Raw genomic sequence first — 15246 nt, 5'->3', positions numbered from 1 at the left:
ACGCTGACACACTCCGTCAACTGCCACCACTACAGTGTTGCCACACGCTGACACACTCCGTCAACTGCCACCACTACAGTGTTGCCACACGCTGACACACTCCGTCAACTGCCACCACTACAGTGTTGCCACACGCTGACACACTCCGTCAACTGCCACCACCACAGTCGTGCCACACGCTGACACACTCCGTCAACTGCCACCACTACAGTGTTGCCACACGCTGACACACTCCGTCAACTGCCACCACCACAGTCGTGCCACACGCTGACACACTCCGTCAACTGCCACCTCCACAGTCGTGCCACACGCTGACACACTCCGCAGCCCGTCCTCCAAAAATAGGGTGGTAAATGTAAGAAGACAAATAAGTGCAATTATGTACTATTCATAGCAGTTAGGAATTGTACTTATTTTCACTTAGTATTAAATCGTACTGTCAAATATATTGTGAATATTTGAGTTTACCTGAAAAACTGAATAGAAAACCACGACCTCCCTGAACCGTCGTAGTTTTTGAAGATAATAATTTTATTGCTTCTTAATTACAATTAGTACTTAACCTATAGCTATATTGATATTACAGTTTTATAAAACTAATAAAACAAAACTAAAATATATCAATAAATTGTAAAGTAACTCAGGATATTTTAAAATTTTGCATAAAATCTATATTATCCTGAATTACTTTACAATTTATTGATATATTTTAGTTTTGTTTTATTAGTTTTATAAAACTGTAATATCAATATAGCTATAGGTTAAGTACTAATTGTAATTAAGAAGCAATAAAATTATTATCTTCAAAAACTACGACGGTTCAGGGAGGTCGTGGTTTTCTATTCAGTTTTTCAGGTAAACTCAAATATTCACAATATATTTGACAGTACGATTTAATACTAAGTGAAAATAAGTACAATTCCTAACTGCTATGAATAGTACATAATTGCACTTATTTGTCTTCTTACATTTACCACCCTATTTTTGGAGGATGGGCTGCGGAGTGTGTCAGCGTGTGGCACGACTGTGGTGGTGGCAGTTGACGGAGTGTGTCAGCGTGTGGCAACGCTGTGGTGGTGGCAGTTGACGGAGTGTGTCAGCGTGTGGCAACGCTGTGGTGGTGGCAGTTGACGGAGTGTGTCAGCGTGTGGCAACGCTGTGGTGGTGGCAGTTGACGGAGTGTGTCAGCGTGTGGCAACGCTGTGGTGGTGGCAGTTGACGGAGTGTGTCAGCGTGTGGCAACGCTGTGGTGGTGGCAGTTGACGGAGTGTGTCAGCGTGTGGCAACGCTGTGGTGGTGGCAGTTGACGGAGTGTGGCAGCGTGTGGCAACGCTGTGGTGGTGGCAGTTGACGGAGTGTGTCAGCGTGTGTTAACGCTGTGGTGGTGGCAGTTGACGGAGTGTGTCAGCGTGTGGCAACGCTGTGGTGGTGGCAGTTGACGGAGTGTGTCAGCGTGTGGCAACACTGTGGTGGTGGCAGTTGACGGAGTGTGTCAGCGTGTGGCAACGCTGTGGTGGTGGCAGTTGACGGAGTGTGTCAGCGTGTGGCAACGCTGTGGTGGTGGCAGTTGACGGAGTGTGGCAGCGTGTGGCAACGCTGTGGTGGTGGCAGTTGACGGAGTGTCAGCGTGTGGTAACGTTGTGGTGGTGGCAGTTGACGGAGTGTGTCAGCGTGTGGCAACACTGTGGTGGTGGCAGTTGACGGAGTGTGTCAGCGTGTGTTAACGCTGTGGTGGTGGCAGTTGACGGAGTGTGTCAGCGTGTGGCAACGCTGTGGTGGTGGCAGTTGACGAAGCTCTCAATTTGCAATACACAAGTTTTAAATATCAAGAATTTCTTTTTCAGGTTTATTAAACAATATAGATTTTATGCAAAATTTTAAAATGTTTAATAAACCTGAAAAAGAAATTCTTGATATTTAAAACTTGTATATTGCAAATTGAGAGCTTCGTCAACTGCCACCACCACAGTGTTGCCACACCCTGACACACTCCGTCAACCACCGCAGCGTTGCCACACACACACACACACACACACACATACACACACACACACACACACACACACACACCCTCACCCACCCACGTCAACTGTCACCACCACAGCGTTGCCACACACACACTACGTCAATTGTCACCACCACAGCGTTGCCACGCACACACACCACGTCAACTGTCAACACCACAGCGTTGCCACACACACACACTACGTCAACTGTCACCACCACAGCGTTGCCACACACACACACACACACACCACGTCAACTGTCACCACCACAACGTTGCCACACACACCGACGTCAACTGTCACCACCACAGCGTTGCCACACACACACACCCACGTCAACTGTCACCACCACAGCGTTGCCACACACACACACACCCACGTCAACTGTTACCACCACAGCGTTGCCACACACACACACCGACGTCAACTGTCACCACCACAGCGTTGCCACACACACACACCCACGTCAACTGTCACCACCACAGCGTTGCCACACACCCACGTCAACTGTCACCACCACAGCGTTGCCACACACACACACCCACGTCAACTGTCACCACCACAGCGTTGCCACACACACACCCCACGTCAACTGTCACCACCACAGCGTTGCCACATACACACACACACACCACGTCAACTGTCACCACCACAACGTTGCCACACACACACACCATGTCAACTGTCACCACCACAGCGTTGCCACACACACACACCACGTCAACTGTCACCACCACAGCGTTGCCACACACACACACACACACCACGTCAACTGTCACCACCACAGCGGTGCTACACACACACCACATCAACTGTCACCACCACAGCGTTGCCACACATACACACACACACACACACCACGTCAACTGTCACCACCACAGCGTTGCCACACACACACACACCACGTCAACTGTCACCACCACAGCGTTGCCACACACACACACACACACACACACACACCACGTCAACTGTCACCACCACAGCGTTGCATGATCACCACATGATCACCACATTCAAGATTCTGAAGGGGATTGATAGGGTAGATAAAGACAGTCTATTTATCACAAGGGGACACAGGTGGAAACTGAGTGCCCAAATGAGCCACAGAGATATTAGAAAGAACTTTTTTAGTGTCAGAGTGGTTGACAAATGGAATGCATTAGGGGGTGATGTGGTGGAGGCTCACTCCATACACAGTTTCAAGTGTAGATATGACAGAGCCCGATAGGCTCAGGAATCTGTACACCTGTTGATTGACGGTTGAGAGGCGGGACCAAAGAGCCAGAGCTCAACCCCCGCAAACACAACTAGGTGAGTACAACTAGGTGAGTACACCACGTCAACTATCACCACCATAGCGTTGCCACACACACACACCACGTCAACTGTCACCACCACAACGGTGTAACTAAACCTCTTCTAACACCAGCGGAAGGAACCATGTCCGGAGGAAGAAAAGGCTCGGCACATAGCGGAAATGGACTGAGGATTTTATTATCGCTTTCTCTGGTGGACATAAACCTACATGGACCATATTCTCCCGAGATTGTTGGGTGGGAGATTGGGTGAAGGTGGGGGCGTGGGGTGTGGGTGAAGGTGGGGGCGTGGGGTGTGGGTGAAGGTGGGGGCGTGGGGTGTGGGTGATGGTGGGGGCGTGGGGTGTGGGTGTAAGGTGGGGGCGTGGGGTGTGGGTGTAAGGTGGGGGCGTGGGGTGTGGGTGTAAGGTGGGGGCGTGGGGTGTGGGTGAAGGTGGGGGCGTGGGGTGTGGGTGTAAGGTGGGGGCGTGGGGTGTGGGTGTAAGGTGGGGGCGTGGGGTGTGGGTGAAGGTGGGGGCGTGGGGTGTGGGTGATGGTGGGGGCGTGGGGTGTGGGTGTAAGGTGGGGGCGTGGGGTGTGGGTGAAGGTGGGGGCGTGGGGTGTGGGTGTAAGGTGGGGGCGTGGGGTGTGGGTGTAAGGTGGGGGCGTGGGGTGTGGGTGATGGTGGGGGCGTGGGGTGTGGGTGATGGTGGGGGCGTGGGGTGTGGGTGAAGGTGGGGGCGTGGGGTGTGGGTGAAGGTGGGGGCGTGGGGTGTGGGTGAAGGTGGGGGCGTGGGGTGTGGGTGAAGGTGGGGGCGTGGGGTGTGGGTGAAGGTGGGGGCGTGGGGTGTGGGTGAAGGTGGGGGCGTGGGGTGTGGGTGAAGGTGGGGGCGTGGGGTGTGGGTGAAGGTGGGGGCGTGGGGTGTGGGTGAAGGTGGGGGCGTGGGTGAAGGTGGGGGCGTGGGTGAAGGTGGGGGTGTGGGTGAAGGTGGGGGCGTGGGGTGTGGGTGAAGGTGGGGGCGTGGGGTGTGGGTGAAGGTGGGGGCGTGGGGTGTGGGTGAAGGTGGGGGCGTGGGGTGTGGGTGAAGGTGGGGGCGTGGGGTGTGGGTGAAGGTGGGGGCGTGGGGTGTGGGTGGGGGCGTGGGGTGTGGGTGGGGGCGTGGGGTGTGGGTGGGGGCGTGGGGTGTGGGTGGGGGCGTGGGGTGTGGGTGGGGGCGTGGGGTGTGGGTGGGGGCGTGGGGTGTGGGTGAAGGTGGGGGCGTGGGGTGTGGGTGAAGGTGGGGGCGTGGGGTGTGGGTGATGGTGGGGGCGTGGGGTGTGGGTGAAGGTGGGGGCGTGGGGTGTGGGTGAAGGTGGGGGCGTGGGGTGTGGGTGAAGGTGGGGGCGTGGGGTGTGGGTGAAGGTGGGGGCGTGGGGTGTGGGTGAAGGTGGGGGCGTGGGGTGTGGGGTGATGGTGGGGGCGTGGGGTGTGGGTGAAGGTGGGGGCGTGGGGTGTGGGTGAAGGTGGGGGCGTGGGGTGTGGGTGAAGGTGGGGGCGTGGGGTGTGGTTGAAGGTGGGGGCGTGGGGTGTGGGGTGATGGTGGGGGCGTGGGGTGTGGGTGAAGGTGGGGGCGTGGGGTGTGGGTGAAGGTGGGGGCGTGGGGTGTGGGGTGATGGTGGGGGCGTGGGGTGTGGGTGAAGGTGGGGGCGTGGGGTGAGGGTGAAGGTGGGGGCGTGGGGTGTGGGTGAAGGTGGGGGCGTGGGGTGTGGGTGAAGGTGGGGGCGTGGGGTGTGGGTGAAGGTGGGGGCGTGGGGTGTGGGTGAAGGTGGGGGCGTGGGGTGTGGGTGAAGGTGGGGGCGTGGGGTGTGGGTGAAGGTGGGGGCGTGGGGTGAAGGTGGGGGCGTGGGGTGTGGGTGGGGGCGTGGGGTGTGGGTGGGGGCGTGGGGTGTGGGTGAAGGTGGGGGCGTGGGGTGTGGGTGAAGGTGGGGGCGTGGGGTGTGGGTGAAGGTGGGGGCGTGGGGTGTGGGTGATGGTGGGGGCGTGGGGTGTGGGTGAAGGTGGGGGCGTGGGGTGTGGGTGAAGGTGGGGGCGTGGGGTGTGGGTGAAGGTGGGGGCGTGGGGTGTGGGTGAAGGTGGGGGCGTGGGGTGTGGGTGAAGGTGGGGGCGTGGGGTGAAGGTGGGGGCGTGGGGTGTGGGTGAAGGTGGGGGCGTGGGGTGTGGGGTGATGGTGGGGGCGTGGGGTGTGGGTGAAGGTGGGGGCGTGGGGTGTGGGTGAAGGTGGGGGCGTGGGGTGTGGGTGAAGGTGGGGGCGTGGGGTGTGGGTGAAGGTGGGGGCGTGGGGTGTGGGTGAAGGTGGGGGCGTGGGGTGTGGGTGAAGGTGGGGGCGTGGGGTGTGGGTGAAGGTGGGGGCGTGGGGTGAAGGTGGGGGCGTGGGGTGTGGGTGGGGGCGTGGGGTGTGGGTGGGGGCGTGGGGTGTGGGTGAAGGTGGGGGCGTGGGGTGTGGGTGAAGGTGGGGGCGTGGGGTGTGGGTGATGGTGGGGGCGTGGGGTGTGGGTGAAGGTGGGGGCGTGGGGTGTGGGTGAAGGTGGGGGCGTGGGGTGTGGGTGAAGGTGGGGGCGTGGGGTGTGGGTGAAGGTGGGGGCGTGGGGTGTGGGTGAAGGTGGGGGCGTGGGGTGTGGGTGAAGGTGGGGGCGTGGGGTGTGGGGTGATGGTGGGGGCGTGGGGTGTGGGTGAAGGTGGGGGCGTGGGGTGTGGGTGAAGGTGGGGGCGTGGGGTGTGGGTGAAGGTGGGGGCGTGGGGTGTGGGTGAAGGTGGGGGCGTGGGGTGTGGGGTGATGGTGGGGGCGTGGGGTGTGGGTGAAGGTGGGGGCGTGGGGTGTGGGTGAAGGTGGGGGCGTGGGGTGTGGGGTGATGGTGGGGGCGTGGGGTGTGGGTGAAGGTGGGGGCGTGGGGTGTGGGTGAAGGTGGGGGCGTGGGGTGTGGGTGAAGGTGGGGGCGTGGGGTGTGGGGTGAAGGTGGGGGCGTGGGGTGTGGGTGAAGGTGGGGGCGTGGGGTGTGGGTGTAAGGTGAGGGAGGAAGCGTGAGGTTGCGTCTGGTGGGTGTGGGGGAATCCTAGCAGCTTAATTCCCTTTTTAATTAAATATTTCTACTTATTTTTAATTGACTTTAATATAATAAAGTTTTATCTGATTTATTTTCTTAGTTCTTAGTAATAAGTTAGCTAATTAATGCAACCCGTTCTCGCAAATTTAATAAGTCAATATTGACTTATTAAATATGTGCATAGGTGACATACTTAACATAATAGATACCCTTAAAAAGATTCATAGAAAACACCGACCTTACCTAACCTTGTTAGTATCTTAAGATAAGCATCTTATTGCTTCGTAATTACAATTATTACCTAACCTATAATAGGTATAGGTTAAATAATAATTGTAATTACGAAGCAATAAGATGCTTATCTTAACATACTAACAAGGTTAGGTAAGGTCGGGGTTTTCTATGAATCTTTTTAAGGGTATCTATTATGTTTTAAGCAAGTGAATAAAGTGAGTAAGTAATTAAGTGAGAGGACTGTATGTACTGATTCAGCTGCCTGAATTTATCTCACATAAATTGGGGGGACAATTTGCAACTTAAACCACTTTGAGATGGCTCCTTCTTAAACCACAAATTGTTTACCTTATAAATATAATTATATCATACCACATATGGTGGTCTAATCTACTATTATTATGGCAATGATTAATTAATAATTATGAGCACTATTTCTACAGTATATACAAAAGGAGGGCTTAGCTGTTCCTGTAGAAGGGGCCTGCTAAGGCTGTGTAATTGTTGCATCAAAGATGGGTGTGGCCCTGTGCCTCTGAGTGCCACGTAATACCGGCTGTTTAGGAGGCCTACAAGACTTTGCATACAGCTAGGTAATATTTGTGTAAGGTCCCACTGTCTGCTCAGCTTCTTGTTACTCCAAATCACAATTACCTGCCGAGTTCAAAGAATTAGTAATGTTTCTCTAAACATATAAGCACAGGTAAGACATGGAATATAAGGATGATAAATCGTGTAAACGTACTTGTTATGGGAGTCTTCATGCAAATAACCGGCTACCTATCTATATTAAAATATAAAATAAAACCCACGCTATGTCATGGGTTCGTATCCTGGCCGGGAAGGATTTACTGGGCGCAATTCCTTAACTGTAGCCTCTGTTTAACGCAACAGTAAAATGTGTACTTGGATGAAAAAAACGATTCTTCGCGGCAGGGGATCGTATTCCAGGGACCATAGGATTAAGGACTTGCCCGAAACGCTACGCGTACTAGTGGCTGTACAAGACTGTAACAACTCTTGTATATATCTCCAAAAAAAATAAAATAAAAGATGTATCTATTTTAAACAGAATACTGGCAGTTGGATACTTAATTGCTCCAGTTGTGTGGTAGAGGAGTTGCTGGTAGTTTCTTGGAGATAGAGTAGGTCTATCATGTGAAACTAATATCACAAATCTCTTGGGAGCAAACGTTCTGTATTGTTATTGTTCAGGGTGAAAGTGACGCTCTCCCCCCCCCCCTTGTTCCAATGTTCAGGCCACCAAATTTAGACAGAATGGAAGCAAAGCATCTATGGGATGAAATATCTAGAGCATCTAGATCTAACAGTATTTACGTCATGGGTGACTTTAATTTTAGTGGAATAAACTGGGTGAACAAAACAGGGAATAGTGAAGCAGAAGATTTTCTAGAATTAATTGACGATTGCTTTCTTACGCAACACATTAAGGAACCAACGCGGGAAAATAATATTTTAGATTTAGTGTTAACTAACAGGGAAACACACATTAATGACATCGAAATAGGGAGTGAGCTAGGGAACAGTGATCACAAAGTAATCAGATTTAGCATAGAATGGAATAGACCTGTAGGAGAAAATTCTGTTAAAGTGCCAGATTTTCGAAAAGCTGATTTTAATAGCCTAAAATTTTTTTTGGGTCAAATAGATTGGAAACTCTTGGGTATGGGGTGTGGGCCGTTCTTAGAGCGAGACATGAACTCAGCGATAGGTGACGTAAATGGGGATTTCGATGTGGATTTAATATATAACTTATTTAAGAATATTCTAAACAAAGCACAGGAACGTAGTATACCATACAAATTGAATAGGTCGAATACTAATGACCCAAAGTGGATAACAAAGAATTTGAAGAACCTTATAGGTAAAAAGAGAGCTTGGTACAAAAGGATTAAGAATGGGGAAGTCAGGTTAGAACAGGAATTCATACAACTGGTTAGAAATGTTAAAAAAGACATTAGGAAAGCAAAAAGAAACTATGAAGTTCGCATAGCAGAGCAAGCAAAGTCAAATCCTAAAGGGTTTTTTCAGTTATATCGAACTAAGACTAGGGAAAGGATAGGTCCATTAAAATCTGAGACAGGTCAAATAATGGATAATGATAAGGAGATGAGTAGTATTTTTAACAAATATTTTGTATCTGTATTTACTAAAGAGGAACTTAACAATATGCCTTCAGCCGAACAAGTCTATGTGGGTGGGGATGAGGACAGGTTGACGAGTTTAGCAGTTGCCAGGGAGGATGTAATTAAACAATTAGAAAAACTAAAACCAAACAAATCCCCAGGGCCGGATGAAGTGTTTGCCAGGGTGCTTAAGGAATGCAAAGAGGAGCTTTCCGAGCCACTGTCTACCATATTTAATAAATCAATAGTCAGGCAGAGTGCCAGAGTCATGGAATGTAGCTAATGTGGTACCAATTTTTAAGAAAGGAGATAGATCACTTGCGTCAAACTATCGGCCAATTAGCCTAACGTCTATTGTGGGAAAGTTACTTGAATCAATAATTGCAAATACAATTCGTCTCCATCTTGAAAAACATAAATTAATAAATGAGTCGCAACATGGTTTTACAAATGGCCGTTCATGTTTAACAAATTTGCTAACTTTTTATTCCAGCATAGTTGAGGCAGTTGATAGTGGTAAGGATTGTGATGTTTTGTACCTTGATTTTAGCAAAGCTCTTGATACAGTGCCACATGAAAGACTAATTAAAAAAATAGAGGCTCATGGTATTGGGGGTGCTATATTAACTTGGATTAGAGCATGGCTATTCCAAAGGAAACAGAGTTAGTATAAATGGGGTTAAGTCAGAGTGTGATAATGTTGTTAGTGGAGTACCTCAGAGCTCTGTCCTGGGACCTCTGTTGTTTATAATATATATAAATGATTTAGATTCAGGTTTGAGTAGCAACATTTGCAAATTTGCCGATGATACGAAAATCGGTTGGGAAATTAATTCGGAGGAGAACTCACTATCACTTCAAGTTGATCTAGATAGGGTTTTGAAATGATCGAAGGATTGGCAGATGCAGTTTAATGCTGATAAATGTAAAGTTCTGAGGCTAGGAAATGATGATAGAGGTACAAGATACGAGCTAGATGGTGTTGAGATTGCGAAGTCGGATTGCGAAAGGGATCTAGGAGTTATGATTAGTAAGAATTTAAAACAAAAGGATCAGTGCATGAATGTTCGTAATAAGGCGAATAGGACACTGGGATTTATTAATCGAAGCGTTAGTAAAAAGACACCTGGTGTGGTTCTTAAGCTATATCTTGCTCTGGTTAGGCCCCATTTAGATTATGCAGTTCAGTTTTGGTCGCCGTATTATAGAATGGATTTAAATTCACTTGAACGTGTCCAACGTAGGATGACTAAGTTAATTCCCCAAATTAGAAATCTTTCATATGAAGAAAGATTAACAAAGCTTAAGTTGCATTCACTGGAAAGGCGAAGAGTTAGGGGTGACATGATAGAGGTTTACAAGTGGATGAATGGACATAACATGGGGGATATTAATAGGGTATTAAAAATATCAACACACGACAGAACACGAAACAATGGGTATAAATTGGATAATTTTAGATTTAGGAAAGACTTGGGTAAATACTGGTTCAGTAACAGGGTTGTTGATTTGTGGAACCAATTGCCGCGTAACGTGGTGGAGGTGGTGTCCCTCGATTGTTTCAAGCGCAGGTTGGACAAGTATATGATTGGGATTGGGTGGTTATAGAATAGGAGCTGCCTCGTATGGGCCAATATGCCTTCTGCAGTTACCTTTGTTCTTATGTTCTTATATATTTTGCTCCTGGTAAGCCCCATTTTGATTATACTCTTCAGATTTACGGGCTATTCATGCCCGTGCCACCTGTTGGGTGGCTTAATCTTCATCAACCATCAATCTGTTCAGGTTTTGTCGCCATACTATAGATTGGACACAATTTCACTAGAACACGTCTAGCGTAGGATCGTTGAATGGCAAAGTTAATCCCACAAATCAGGAACCTTTCATTTGGAGTGAGATTGAAAAAATTTAATTTGCATCATCTAAAAATTCAAAGTGACTTTAAATTCTTTTGTTCCTATTAGACACAGCTGAAGGAGTGGCTGTAGTTTTGATATCCATTCATGGGTTTGTGTTCCATGTGACTTAATTTGTTGACTTGCTTAAAAATTTCACCTGACGCTCGGGTACATATACAACTGTCTTCTCGTGTTGGTGCTACATGGACATTTCGTTCTGAGTTACTAAATCTAAAACAACAACAATTGTGTCGAGCGTTCACTTGAATTCCTGTTGTAAGAATGGATACTAGGAAGTATCTTGAATCAATCACTAATGTAAGATGTTTATTCAGTTATATCACGCTGGTGTGCCCAGAGATCTGTCCTCGTCATGTTAACCTTGCGGAGGAATATGTAGTGCTGGTGCTGGATGTTGTCTGCAGATTAAAACGTTACGCAATTAGGGTTCATTTGAGTATTTATCTGGCTCACGTGATCTCCAAGCGCATGGAAATAACGCCCATCAGAATTACTGGTGACTGGGAGAACGTTCTCTGGAGAATGGTAGAGCATGCAAAAAACTGGCGACCAGAACAAAATATAGATTATATCATGCTTGGGCCAACATGCTTTAGGTCCTGGATATTGAGACTGTACACAGACCACACATTGTGCCCGAACAAGTTCCTGCGTCTTGAAATGATTCGCTTCATTGGCATGTGGCCAGAGACGTACCTTCAGGATGCAGCCTTTGGCATGCAAACAACTGCAGGGTTGGTTGCAAGCAGCGCCTACATGGATGTGGGTCATCTCTTTGGTTTAGGTCATAAGTTGAGTCTCCTATACTTTCTCGACAAGGTGCTGCACAGTCTTCATAAATACGGTTTTCTGAATGCTGTTTCTGCTGCAGCCGTGGACCAGGTCAACAGTTTGAAGAATGGACCTGAAATGATTTTCTTTAGCAGCTTAATTAGGCTCTTGAGCCGCAAGGCGAAAGAAACAGTTAGAACGTATCTTAAAGGGTATATTATATTTCGCTCAGCTGCTAATATATTTGACCATATATTTCACATGGTTAGATTATTGTTGGTCAAGCCAGCTACCATGATGGCTTTCCAGTGTCCGGGTCTGGCTCATATCGCTGCTGCTTCTCTTGTTACTATTGCATCGTCCGTAGTGGTTCCGAGGACCAGGCTTCAAAGTAAGGATCGCATTAGATACTTCTCACTCACGGCTGAATTAGATGACATTTTTCTGATAATTTTCACGCGAAGAAAATTTTCTACACTTGCTAGAGTTCTGCATCATAACCACGCCCAGTCTCTGTCTTCCATCAACGAGAATGCAGACTTCTCATACAATAACTTTGTAAAACCACACGAGGAATCGACGGGGAAGAGTCCTGAAGAGTTTCTGGACAGTGTGACGCAGGCGGTGATGGAGTCGCCGGTGCTGCTACAGTCGTCTAAGATGGTGGTGGACGAGTCGACGCTGGTGCAGTTACTGCTGAAGTCCCCCTACGACCCCTTCACGCGGAGCCCTCTGGACCCTGGCTCCTACATCCGCCTCCCCGACCTCCAGGCTGACATTCTGGCCTGGAAGATCACCTCCGGAGGTAACCATGACACCCACGATGTTGACAGTGACGATGCAATTGACACCAACACTGAAAATGGTGTTAAGGACACCAATGAGAGCAGCAACGACGCAAGCAGAGGGAGAATTTTCGAGGAATTCAAAGGTGGCAGAAATGGAAGCCCCATCATGTGCTGTTACTGCGAACGTCGGGATTTGTCATCGGGCTATTGCACACATGAATATATAATGTAGATAACAAGCATTATTTATCAATTATTGGCATTGCTTTGTTTCTTTCCATTAATTTTTAATTAAATTTACCTTAAATTTCAGTATGCATATTACATTTAAGATAGTTATTATGTATCTTACATTTAAGTTTGTCAGCTGTAAACAATTGATTATGTATTTCTTGTCTAAATATATATGAAAATATATAATATGTTTTAATTTGTAACTCATGATTCTCAAAGGAATTTAAACAACCAGAAATTTTGTTTCTTACATTTACCACCACCACACACTACCTCCCACCACCACACACTACCTCCCACCACCACACACTACCTCCCACCACCACACACTACCTCCCACCACCACACACTACCTCCCACCACCACACACTACCTCCCACCACCACACACTACCTCCCACCACCACACACTACCTCCCACCACCACACACTACCTCCCACCACCACACACTACCTCCCACCACCACACACTACCTCCCACCACCACACACTACCTCCCACCACCACACACTACCCACCACCACCACACACTACCCACCACCACCACACACTACCTCACACCACCACACACTACCTCCCACCACCACACACTACCTCCCACCACCACACACTACCTCCCACCACCACACACTACCTCCCACCACCACACACTACCTCCCACCACCACACACTACCTCCCACCACCACACACTACCTCCCACCACCACACACTACCCACCACCACACACTACCCACCACCACACACTACCCTCCACCACACACTACCCTCCACCACACACTACCCTCCACCACACACTACCCACCACCACACACTACCCTCCACCACACACTACCCTCCACCACACACTACCCTCCACCACACACTACCCACCACCACCACACTACCCACCATAACACTACCCACCACCACACACTACCCACCACCACACACTACCCACCACCACACACTACCCACCACCACACACTACCCACCACCACCACACTACCCACCACCACCACACTACCCACCACCACACACTACCCACCATAACACTACCCACCACCACACACTACCCACCACCACACACTACCCTCCACCACACACTACCCACCACCACCACACTACCCACCACCACCACACTACCCACCACCACACACTACCCACCATAACACTACCCACCACCACACACTACTCACCCCCACACACCACCTCCCACCACAACACACTACGCACTACCCACCACCACCAGTGGTTAGAGGCGTTTGGGTTTAAACTGTTAGTAGATAGTGGTATGGGAATTGATTTGGAGGTAATAAAAGTATGTGTTTGTGGGAGAAAAGAATTGACAAAATGATCAGGGAAGATAAGGGCCTCAAAATAACAATTCACTTTGAGTATATTACACTAACACTAGAAGTCTAAGAAATAAAATAAACGATTTAAATGCTCTTGTCTGCACAGAAAAAATAGATATTATTGCACTTACGGAAATGTGGATGAATGTAGAAAATAGAGAGCTATTAGCTGAATATCAGATAAATGGATTTAAACTATTTCACATATTATATATTAGACGAGGAGGGGGAGTAGCCATATATGTTAGAGATATATTAGACGAGGAGGGGGAGTAGCCATATATGTTAGAGACAATTTGAAATGTAGTCTCAAAGAGGGAATCAAAACTGAGCCACATACAGAAACTATTTGGATAGAATTAAACGAAAAAGCAAATAATATTATAATAGGAGTTATATATAGGCCACCAAATTTAGACAGAATGGAAGCAAAGAATCTATGGGATGAAATATCTAGGGCATCTAGATCTAACATTAAAGTATTTATGTCATGGATGACTTTAATTTTAGTGGAATAAACTGGGTGAACAAAACAGGAAATAATGAAGCAGAAGATTTTCTATAATTAATTGACGATTGCTTTCTTACGCAACACATTAAGGAACCAACGCGGGGAAATAATATTTTAGATTTAGAGTTAACTAACAGGGAAACACAAATTAAGGACATAAAAATAGGGAGTGAGCTAGGGAACAGTGATCATAAAGAAATCAGATCTAGCATAGAATGGAATAGATCTGTAGGAGAAAATTCTGTTAAAGTGCCTGATTTTCGAAAAGCTGACTTCAATAGCCTAAGAAATTTTTTGGGTCAAATAGATTGGAATGTCTTGGGGATGGGGTGTGGGCTAGACTGGAACCCAGCGACAGGTAACGGAAAAGGAGATTTCGATGTGGATTCAAAATATAACCTATTTTAAAAAAATTCTAAGCAAAGCCCAGGAACGTAGTATACCATATAAATTGAATAGATCGAATACTAATGATCCAAAGTGGATAACAAAGGATCTGAAGAAACTTATAGGTAAAAAGAGAGAAAGGTACACAAGGATTAAGAATGGGGAGGTTAGTTTAGAACAGGAATTCGTAAAACTGGTTAGAAATGTTAAAAAAGAGAGAAGGAAAGCAAAAAGAAACTACCAAGTTCGCATAGCAAGGCAAGCGAAGAAAAATCCTAAAGGGCTTTTTCAGTTATATCGAACTAGGGAAAGGATAGGTCCATTAAAAACTGAGACAGGTGAAATAACGGATAATGACGAGATGGGTAGTATTTTTAATAAATATTTTATGTCTGTATTTACTAAGGAGGAACTTAACAATATGCCTTCAGTCGAACAAATATATGTGGGTGGGGACGAGGACAGGTTGACTAGTTTAGCAGTTACTAGGGAGGATGTAATTAAACAAATAGTAAAGCTAAAACCAAACAAATCCCCAG

Source organism: Procambarus clarkii, chromosome 17 (genome assembly GCF_040958095.1).
Source record: "Procambarus clarkii isolate CNS0578487 chromosome 17, FALCON_Pclarkii_2.0, whole genome shotgun sequence".
NCBI lineage: Eukaryota > Metazoa > Arthropoda > Malacostraca > Decapoda > Cambaridae > Procambarus > Procambarus clarkii.
This window is presented reverse-complemented; position numbering follows the sequence as displayed.